Source organism: Cervus elaphus, chromosome 11 (genome assembly GCF_910594005.1).
Source record: "Cervus elaphus chromosome 11, mCerEla1.1, whole genome shotgun sequence".
Classification (NCBI taxonomy): Eukaryota; Metazoa; Chordata; class Mammalia; order Artiodactyla; family Cervidae; genus Cervus; species Cervus elaphus.
Window position 1 is genome coordinate 61,985,454 of NC_057825.1, and position 11,542 is coordinate 61,996,995.

Sequence of the window (11,542 nt, forward strand, 5' to 3'; positions counted from 1 at the left end):
GAGTAGCAGCCACTAAGAAATAGAGCTGAGATGCATACATAAATACAAATATGACACAGATTGTATATCTACAAGCATCGGTGTCGCTAAATTCGCCCAACCATCGGAAGATTTTGCATATGCTCTTCTACTTTCTGTGTGAGTCAAAACATGACTTTTCTTGTAGAAAGAGTGCTAGAATGAGACTGGAAATGGAAGCCAAACAGGCTCTTTGAGCGAGGGCACTGTGTTTGTATTGCTGGGTCTAGCATAATGTCTGGTATATAATTGGTGCTCAATGGATAATGGTTGAATCAAATTATTCAGTAATCAAAGGAAATGGGAGTATCTTCAAGAGTTGATTTTCAGGTTTAGTCTACTAGACATTCTCAGGAAATTTGATAAATGGAATGGAATTTGATGCGATACTAGAGTGCTTGCATGAAAGTGCAAGGACAGAGTAAGTAGTATAGACCCAGATTCACAATAAATATTAGTAGATACTCATAAATGTTGGTTTCTTCCCCCACTCTTATTGCTATTGGTCCAGTGTGTGAATTAAACTAACACAAGATTAAGGTACTTAATAACTCATCAAATAACAAATAACTCACCAAATGGCAGTGATTGAACACCCTGGAAGTTTATTTCTCACTAACCTACCAGTCCTGTGTGAGTATTCCTGGTTGTCAGAATCCCAAGTGGCTCAGACAGAAAGAATCTGCCTATAATGTGGGAGACCTGGGTTCAATCCCTGAGTTGGGACGATCTCCTGGAGAATTAAATGGCTACTCCCCCCAGTATTCTTGCCTTGAGAATTCTATGGACAGAGGAGCCTGGCAGGCTACAGTCCATGGGGTTGCAAAGAGTTGGACATGACTGAGTGATTTTCACTTTCAGTGTAACAGTCCTATGTGTGTATTATTAGAAAGCTCTCCTGTGAGCAGAGTACTCCAGCCTGGGCAACATAGCGAGACCCTGTCTCTAAAAAAAAAGCAAAAGAAAAAAAAAAAAAAAAAAAAAGAAAGCTCTCCTGTGGTTTTTAGAAAGCTTTCCTCTACATAGTATTAGATTTCTTCATCTTACGGATTTGCCATTTCTTATGGATTGGTAGTCCTTTATAACCAGCCAGCAGACAGTGGAAGAAAATATTTTAAAGACACAAAACTTAACTGTTCTCATTTCTTTGGTAAGAACTTTTTCAGATTCCACTTGATGCAAGAGGGGCTAGGAAATATGTTGATTGACTGGGCACCAATTTTCTAGGGTAAGTTGTGCTCTGTGGAAGTGGAGGAAGGGTTTTTGGTAGACAGCCATCTTGCACAGATAGGAAGGCAGTCAAGCAATGGCAGCTCCAAGTTCAGCTTTGATCTTCCCTATCCACTGCCAGAGATCAAGTTTCACCATTAGTTATCCTTTTAGTTTATTCTTCTTACAGCTCCCCACTCAAAATTCAGAAATGTGGAGCAGCAATAATGCATTTAGGTAGTTCCCATTAAGGAAGGCAGTCAGAGAATGCTGACCCTTGGCTTCATCATCAGAAAAAATAAACAGTAAGAGACTGACTCTAGCATCTGTCTTGGCTCATTCTCAATGTCCAGGCCCCAGGCAGAATGTAAGTCATAAAGAGTTCTCAGGAGGCCGATGGAACCATTCCTAAGAAGACATTTCCCCCAACCCTCTATCAGGTAGATGCTTCCTGATAAAACAGTAGAAGGCTCCAAGGGAAGCCCCTGCCAGTATGTTTGTCATGGTGTTGCTCCAGTCAGGGGATCCTCTTCCCAGGGTCCCACTTCCCAGGGTCTGTTTAGTCTGAAGACAGTGATGTTTTCCAGTTTGCTCACATCCTCTGTCTCAGTACCATCTTTCTCCTCTTTCAGGTACTTAGGGGCTGTCTTAGTAGGAGAAGGAAAAAAAACCTGATGTGGGAGTGTAGTCAGTGGGCTTTGGTCAGAGAAACCTCTACAGGTGGCAGAAACAATTCGCATTGAAGTAAAAGGCCATCAAAAAGGGTGTCAAAGATTGGGGCTCATTTTGCCCTAAAATAACCATCTCTGTCCTCATACTCTTTTTGCCAGTGTGATCTTTGTTACAGTTGTCATTCAAAAGCTCTGCAGATAGTCTGACTCCAGCATTGGGGTGTTTTCATGGGTGCATTAGGTTTACATGCTTCTTGAGCTTGGATTTGCTATAAATATTCTGATTGGTTTCCACGAAGACTGGTAACTTTTTTATGAGTGGGTTACAGTGGGCTACTTTTCTTCTAAGGGGTGGGGGCAGCCAGGGAGCTCAGGAGAGGGCCTCTTACATTGTACTAGAACACCAGGCTTCTTGGTGGAAATAAACACCCAGATTATTGAAAGAATGCAGAGATTTATTGGCAGTTCTGGGTCAAGGTAAGTCAGCAGTTATATATATTTTTTCTGTTTAGAATTACACTGGGGAGAGGCTGGCCTCAGCTGCTGAGGAAACCATCTCGACTTCCTTGTCACCTGGCCACAGAAATGTAAATGGGTTTGTATACACAGCTCCTAATATTTCAGTCCATTTACTTGTTTTGTAAATAATGCAGTATCTCCCTCAAGTTTTGCATTTGTTCTAAACTAGATGACCACAATGCCTTGGCTAATGCCTTTTAATATCTAAGCCTTGTACATCTAGCGCTTGGTTAATAACAGGGAAAAAGCTCTGGTGACTCACCTTGACCTCGAGAAGGAAAAAACATCCTTTTAATAATCTGGGAGTTTATTTGGATCAAAGGCCTATTGCATGTTACACAATCTTTTTGTAGACCCGCACGGGTCACAAAGCAGCACCCTTGTTTTTTATGAAGTCAGCAAAGATGTATAGGGGCCAGGCTTGCTGCTTCTCTGAGAGCCTTCAAATTCATCTTTAATATGTAACCTACTAGCAGAGCAGAAACCCTTACTAAATTTAATGGGCTTTTCTCTGAGAACTTTTCTAAGTGTATAACCCTTGTTGCAATTAAAGGTACAGTTTCTAAATGTCTTTTAACAAGGAGTGCACACCTATTTTTAAGGAGTCAACCCAACATCTCTCATGTCTTATCACTTTAAACTTTCTCGTTGACATTAAACTGGGAACTGCTTGAGGGTAGGGACAAGTGCATTGACCAGTGTTCCAAAAAGAAGATTGGCTAAATACATGAGTCATATTTATTGAATACATGAATGGATGAAGGTTTGTCATTCACTAGTGGATCTAAGCCAAGGGTGATATGTACCCAGGGGACAAATGGGAAAGTCTAGAGACATCTTTGGTGGTTACAGTAGTGGGGAGGAAATGCAGGGATGTGAGTGGCATCTGATGAGAGGATACTGCTAACTTCCTACCCTACGATATACAGAACAGCCTCTGTAGAAAAGAGTTTTCTGGCTCAAAATGTCAATAGTGCTGAGCTAGAGAAACTGCTACATCCCTCACTACCACAAGTGTTCAAAATGTCTGGATAATGTCCTTTGGTCTTTGGAAGATTCATTCAGCAAATATTTATTGAACAGTTTTCACATTGAGATTCAACCATGGCATCCACCCAGAAAGCCCTCTGACATTTTCTTTTTCCCTGCCCCACCTCCCTTTGCCTATGCTGCCTGCCCTTCACTTTCCCCATTGTTTTCCAATAACCATAGAGGCAAAAAATGAAAATATACTGTGGAAGGGAGTGTCTGGCGTCAAAAGCATGGCTCTTTCTAGTTACTAATTTAATTGGAGCCATTTTTTTTTTCTAGACCATTCCTTCAGAAGATGAATAAGTGTTTGCTGCCAGTACTGTCCTTGCATAGCTTGGGAAGCCCTTTGGAGATGGGCATGAAAGGTAAAGAAGCACATTCACAGGATGTTTACTCTAATGATGCTCTCAAAAGCATTGGGGATGGTTGAACATATGCTTCCAGCATCTCTCTGTATTTTCACATTGCTGATAGATTGCGAAAAAGCTGTAAATAGAAATAATGGACTCAGTTTATTTTTAATTAGAAGGCTGCTGCTTATAGCTAAAATCGTGACATTACCAAGTATGTCTTTCTCTCATCTGGAAGGAAGAATGGAGAGTTCCTATGGTTTTGAACTTGGGCCAGGTTCCCTGAGTCTCTTGGTCTCTGAGTCCTGTAATTCCAATGCCATTCAGTAACATGTGGCCATAGGATGTTTCTCTGCACTACTTAATGATGTTTTTAGATGGAGCAAGTGATGCTGTTACTTAGCATACTCTTTTACAAAGTTGGAGAGCTGTTTTATGTTTCCTTTTCTTCAGATTTAACTGTTAACATTTCCCTGCAATTCAACAAAACTTACGAAGTCATATTTATATTTAACTCTTTCTTTTTTTCAATCAAGTGTCTATTAAATTCTTAGACGCATGGGTGAGAAATGTTATGTTGCTCACTGTCTCCCAAATAAATGTTATTCTAGGAGTATAATGTTTACCTGTAGACACAACTTCTGAGGCTCTTTTGCCCCCCAGCTATAAGATGACATAGATAGACAGAGCTCGCCGGGTGTTCTGTTATTTTAGGATGTTCTGGATATCAGAAATCTTCACTGGTGTCCCAGCCTTCTAAGGGAAGTGGAGAAAATGCACATCCAAGCAATACCCAATTTGGAATTCCCAGGTACTGGGACAGAGGACAACCACATGATAGCCCAGCTCTAGGCCCTCATGTCCCCAAAATGATGTGGCTTCTGAAAATATTACTTGCTTTGAAAGAGACATTTCTCTCTTCTTCTCTGATACTTGAATTTTTTCCCTACTGGGTTAACATTTCCTGTTCTGCAGTGGTATGCCAAGCTTAAATGTGGTGATCCATGGGGAGAAAACTTACTGTTTTACACTTAGGCTATAGTTAGAAGGTCTCAGAAGAGAGTTTGATGGTTTAAGTGGATATTCTGGGAGGAAAATGGGTTTAAAGAAAAGGAGATATGAAGAGAGATTTTAGAACTGGGCTGTCCAGTATAGGGACTGCTTGCCACATGTGGCTATTGAATCCTTGAAATGTGACTAATTTATATTGAGACACAGTGTTAAGAATAAAATAAACACTAGATTTCTAAAGTTTTGTATAAAAAAGTAAAATATCTAATAACATTTTGATTACATGTTGAAGTAATTATGTTTTGAATATATTGTTAGATAAAATATATTATAAAGTCAATTTCACTAATGTCTTTTTACTTTTGTGATATGGCTATTAGAAAACAGACTTACATATATGGCTTACATTTGGCATTTGCAATCTGTTTCTATTGGGTGGCACTGCTTTAGAATGTTGTCCATGGACAACCATGCCTACCAGAGCACATTTCTGTGGCCTAAAGGTGAATTTGGCCTAAAATTTTAAATTTTCCAGTTTTGCTTACCCCAAACAGTACCATAGTTTCAAGTTCTATAAGCAGTAAATTCCAATGTAACATTAAAGTCTTAGAATAGGTGTTTCTTTTGTGTAATCAAGTCTTCAAGGGATCAGCAAGTAGATGTGGTTGTATCTCTAAAAACTCTAAAATTAAATGCAATGTTTTGAGCATGTGTGAATCCCATTGGGGAGTTTCTTTGGACTTTCCTAAGGATTCCTGACTAAAATCTGTGTTGTGTATTTATAGGGGACCACTATTGCTATAGGATTGAATGGTGGCTGAACCATATAGAACTGAAAAGCTGGGCAAGATGGTAGTGTCACCTTGACCCCAAACAGTTTCAGAGCTCTCATCCATGGCTAGGAGTCTGAGTGTGGTCCTATCACTCTTTTGTTCTTTAGTCCTCCATGGCTTACTATTGCCTTTAGAATAAAGTTCCCATTTGGCAGGATGGCATTAAGGCCCATTTATGTGTGAACTGTTTTCTAGTACATATCCATGTGTGTGTGCCATGCTTGTCACTCGGTTGTGTCCGACTCTCTGCAGCCCCATGGACTGCAGCCTGCCAGGCTCCTCTCTCCATGGAATTTTTCAGGCAAGAATACTGGAGCCAGCTGCTATTTCTTACTCCAGGCTATAGTTAGAAGGCTATAGAAGGCTTAGAAGATCTTCCTGACCCAGGGATTAAATCTGCATCTCTTATCTCCTGCACTACAGGCAGATTTTTTTTTTTTTTTACCACTAGCACCACCTGGAAGTTCCCATGTTTGTTCCATCAACAAAATCTGCTCCAAAATCTGAGTTCTATTAAAAGCCATGACTTTGCCTATGCTGTTCCCTCTTCTTGAAATTCCACCAAATTTTTGTCCATCTAAAGTCTACTTAACATTAAACTCAGCTATAAGACAGGATGGGGAGAACATATTTACTTATTTCCTGTAGAACCATATATCAAACATGTAAGGACTTCCACAAATGAGTAATTAAAGAAATAAATACATTGGAAATATAGGCAAAGATAAAAATAAAATTCAAGGAATAGCAAATTATGATTAGTAACATGAAACTGCTCCATCAGTAAGAAAACTGTATTTAAATTTTGATGCGCTAAATACTGTTTAAAACCCTTTCCATGGACTAATCATTTAATCTCAAAATTCATTCCCACTCATATTTAAATAAACACAATAATAATAATAACAAATGCTACTATTGGTGATATAGGAGAAATGAACACTCTCATATATAATCAGTGGGCTAAAATTGTGCAAACTTTTTGAAAGCTCTTTTGGTACTGCTTCCCTAGTGGCTCAGATGGTAAAGAAGCTGCCTGCAGTGTGGGAGACCTAAGTTCTATCCCTGGGTTGGGAAGATCCCCTGGAGAAGGGAATGGCAACCTACTCCAGTATTCTTGTCTGGAGAATTCCATGGACAGAGGAGCCTGGCGGGCTACAACTGTGGGGTCGAAGAGTTGGACACGACTGAGCAACTAACACTTCTGGTCAAAATTTTAAATGTGCACATTCTGTGACTTAGAAACCACACTTCTAGGACTCTAGAATATTTGTCCTACACAAATATTAGGAGGAATGCAAAAAAGTGTAGATACAAGGTTTTCTCAGTAATGATCTGGATTGATTAAATTCTGGAATAATTCTGTTATAAAGTCATTGATGTGGAATCAAATTGGCTAGTATGTGAACAGAGGTATATGCATTATTAATTGGAAAACATACACAGTGTAAGATATATAGCTTTATTTTACTTTTTCAAATAAAGTATATGTGTGTATATGTAGTAGTACTACTGCTATATTTATTGAGTACTTAAACTGTGGTCCAGGAACTGTTTATATTCATTTTCTCACTTAATCCTTAAAACAGATCTAGACTAAATAACACAGAGATAAGGTAAGTAATTAGCTTAAGGTCACACAGCTAGTTGGTGGTTGAGCTGTGACTTAAAACCAGCTAGTTAGATTTCAGTGTTAGTTTTCTTAACCTCTGTGCTTGTGTTGGTAGAGAAGGTAGAATGGCACATTTATATAGGGGAGCAGCTTGTAAGTGTCAAAGCTTAGGCACTGCATTGTTAACCCTTTATAAACTGAGATTGGAAGCAGGGAGGAAGTGTATAAAACTTTTTTTTGTTTTATACATTTCAGTAGAAGAAGAAGACATGAAGGCTAGATTCAGGGTGATTTTTTTCTACTTTGTCAACTGAATACTGAACATGTGATGCGTTTGTCTTTGGGAGCATATCTCTAAGTGCTGTTATGAAGTTTTAAGACTCTGTTTAGTCTTTTTTTTTTAATAGTTGCTTTTTAAAAATTTTTAATTGGAGGGTAATTGCTTTACAATGCTGTATTAGCTTCTGCTGTACAACAGGGTGGATCAGCTCTAAGTGGGGCTTTGCTGGTGTCTCAGATAATAAAGCATCTGCCTGCGATGCAGGAGACCCAGGCTTGATCCCTGGGTCAGGAAAATCCTCTGGAGAAGGAAATGGCTACCCACTCCAGTATTACTGCCTGGGAAATTCCATGGACAGAGGAGACTGGAGGGCTATATTCCACAAGGTCCTAAAGAGTCGGACACAACTGAGCAATAACACAAATGAACACATACATATATCCCTTCCTTCTTGATCCCCCCACTCCCTTATCCCACCCCTCTAGGCCATCACAGAGCACCAGGCCGAGCTTCCTGTGTTATATAGCTACTTCCCACTAGCTGTTTTACACATGGTAGTGTACATATGTCAATGCTACCCTCTCAGTCCATCTCACTTTCTCCTTCCCGCACTATGTTCACAAGTCCGTCTTCTATGTCTGCATCTGTGCAGACTTTAGATGGCCTTTCCCAGTGTTCTCAGTAAGAATCAACAGTATTCTGGTCTGTACTCCCTGCAGAACTTTTCCTCGCCACACTTTGTTTTTGTTTTATGTATTTGTTTTATGTCTTTCTCCTGCCCTAGGTGGCTGGATAGCTTCGCCAACTCAATGGACATGAACTTGGCAAACTCCAGGAGATAGTGAAGGACAGGGAGGCCTGGCGTACTGTAGTCCGTGGGGTCACAAAGAGTCGAACACAGTTTAGCAACTGAATAACAACAAGCTGCCCTAGACAGAAAGTTAGTTGAAGGCAGGGATGGCATGTAGTAGGCATTCAGCTGTTGTTGGTTGAATGGATGGATGTCTGGGTGAATGGACAGAATGAAAAAGGCATGGGTTGCACTAAGGGAGTTTCACCTAAGCGTCAGCTTCCTTGCTGGGTTACGAACATAACAGGCAGCACGGCTGGCACCTCTCTGACTCACCGTGAGTGGTGTGTAGTCTGATGCCAGGATGAAGTAGGGCCAAATATGACAAGTGCTAGTTAATTTGATTTTCCTGGCGCAATGTTGGGCTTAATAATAGGAAGAAATGTGGCAAATAAATTGCTTGAAAATTTATCAGTCTTGTGTGGAGATTATGAAAAATGGCCTAGTCATAGCAGGAAAAAAAAAAAAAAAAGAAGAAGAAAGAAATTTAGGAGCAGCCTTAAAGCTCAACTCTTAAATTACAGCCTCCTCTGAAGATGAAACAATCCCTAATAAAATAAGAAAGTGTGTTATAAGCTGTCAGTACAGTCCCTGGCACTTAGTAGGTATTCAGAAATGGTACCAATGTACATACCTAACAAAGGAATATAGTTTTCATCAATTCTTACCATAATCCTGGGAAGGAGAGGAAAAAGTTCATAGGAAAAATTTATTAGCTTATGTGATTTGAAAATTTATTCAAGAAAACAACTATAATCTATAAGAAAGGAAGAAAAAAAAAGAAATGGAACTGACTTGATTATTTATCTGCTTCTATATTCTCTCTCTTTCTCTACCCTTAAAGATAAGGGATTGATTACTTAACTGGGGAAGCAATCATACTTCTGAATTATCAGTTTGATGCCACTGTAAACTTGGAGTGATCATTTCTTAAAAATAACTATGCTAAGTTGAAAGTACAGGCTGTGTCTACAGCCTTCAGCAACAGACTTGACTGGTGGTAGCCACAGGCAGAATTGACTTCCTTGGTCTGCTGACCCTGGCTTAACCCTTTGAAGGCACAGCTGATTTTGATGGTGCTTTCAGGGCTATTCCTTGCATATATGCTTTCTGTGGGATCACTCAATTAATTATAATTGTCCTGCCCTAGAGAACATGGCTCTTGGCAGACTAGAGGGTGTGACACTCCCGGGGTTTTATTTTAAGCCTTATTTTACAGAGGGCAAGTCAATCCATGGACTCTCTTCCTCAATATTTAATCAGTCAGCAGGAGTTTCAGTGTCATAGGATCTCAGTCTTCACTAGAGAGTTACTGAGTCTTTGTGGTCTCCTTCAAAGAGAAGAAAGCAAGCTGTGCTTGCAGGTCAAGAATAAGCAGGGTAGATATTACCCCCACCCCAAAGCTCCTCTCATTTCATCAAGGGCCAGGATATTTTGAGTGGGCTAATTGTTCAAACCCAGGATCAGGAAATCTGTTGGTAGTATCTGTTTTGGTGTAAGTTATTTGTGGGGGAAAACCCCCAATGAATGAGATGAAGAAAGAGGATGAAGAGATGGAGGAAGTGGAAGAGGAAGTGGGGGAGGGGAAAGAAACAACTGTATGATGACCACTCTAATAAGAATCATCTCTAGATATTTTGAGCTATCCTCTGAGCAGGTACAGAGCTCAAAGCAAAAATGCATTGCCATCCTCTCCCCCCTCAGCCCCCAGATCTCTGCCATTTTATACAAGGAAAAGGATGCTGAATGTCAGGCAAGTCCTTATAAGAGGCAGACCATCAAAGGGTGGAATATGCATGTGTGTAAGGATGGAAGAGACTTTCTTGGTGGTGGTGAGGAAAGGGGTTTCTGGATTGCTTGTTTATATGCATACAGGTCTTAGGTCATTTTTGAAACCTTATGGAGAGCGACTTTCTTCCCACAATCCCTCTGGGAGCCACTCAAACTGATGATCCTCATTGCTTCAGCCTTAGGAACAATTCTAGCACTGGGCATTTGCTGAAGACCATTCCTTGGTCCTTGAGTTGTCCAGAAGAATTTCCTCATAAATATAGAGATAGAGTTTATAAGGACCACCATGTGTTTTTGAGCACCTACTATATTTTTGTATCCAGATGCTGTCCAGAATATAAAAAAAGTTCAGAATCCTTGGCCTCAACTGATTCACTACCTAGTCATTAACCAAGATTTTTCTATAATATAAATTCTTTAGTCATTTAAGCATATATGTTTTGGGGAGCCATTTGTGAAACACATAAATTGCCAGGTACTGGGCTAGGCAGTCAGGCTTATTAATAAATAAAACTTTTTTCCCTTGAAGAAGCTGGTGGAGAGAGTAAATATTAAATTGTGCTGCATGCCCTGTGAGACCATCAAAATTAAGAAGACTGAAGGATCAGGATAGATTTTACAAAGTCCTGGAGACCAGAGCAAACTCCTAATAAATCCCCTTTGAGTGGCCCAATCTCAATGTGTATGTGTGCCCATTTTGGTAAATCTTTGGAAAGTAGTACAGGTGTTTCAGCTTGAATTTGACCCCCTGGATAAGAGTTCAGTGGCCAGACAGGAAGGGAAACTTTAGAAGAGGGGCTACATGAATAGACAGATGAGATATCAACCAGGCATTCCAGAAGATCTCTGCTTATCCTCCTACTTTATAGATGAAGAAACTGGGGCCAGCTAGAGGGAAAGAACTTGAATTCAGGACTGGCAGCCTGGAAAACAGCAACCCCTTTCCAGGTCCTAAGGATTCCTTCTGCCTTTAGAATGGAGCACTGCACTCTCTGAGCACAGGGGAAAACCGGGGGCTTCCAGGGACAGAAACCTTGATGCAGTCCATTCTGGACATTGAAAATGCTAGCAACTTGGCGTATATCAGAGAGTAGGTGAAGATGAAGAAGGAAAAGAAGAGGGAAGTGAAGAAAGGGGAAGAAGAAGGAAAGGAGGAAGCTATATGTGTATCATGGACCAGACACTCTGCTAAGCTCAATAAGTGAATCATCTCCTTTGATCATTATATCTGCACCTGTGTGCAAGGTGGATATTGCCCCCCTGCCTTTGCACATGAAGGCACTGGGGCTCAGGATAGTTCTTTATCTTGCCCAGGCTCACCCAACCAGTGGTGAGACCTAGAACCAACCTCACATGTATCAGACTC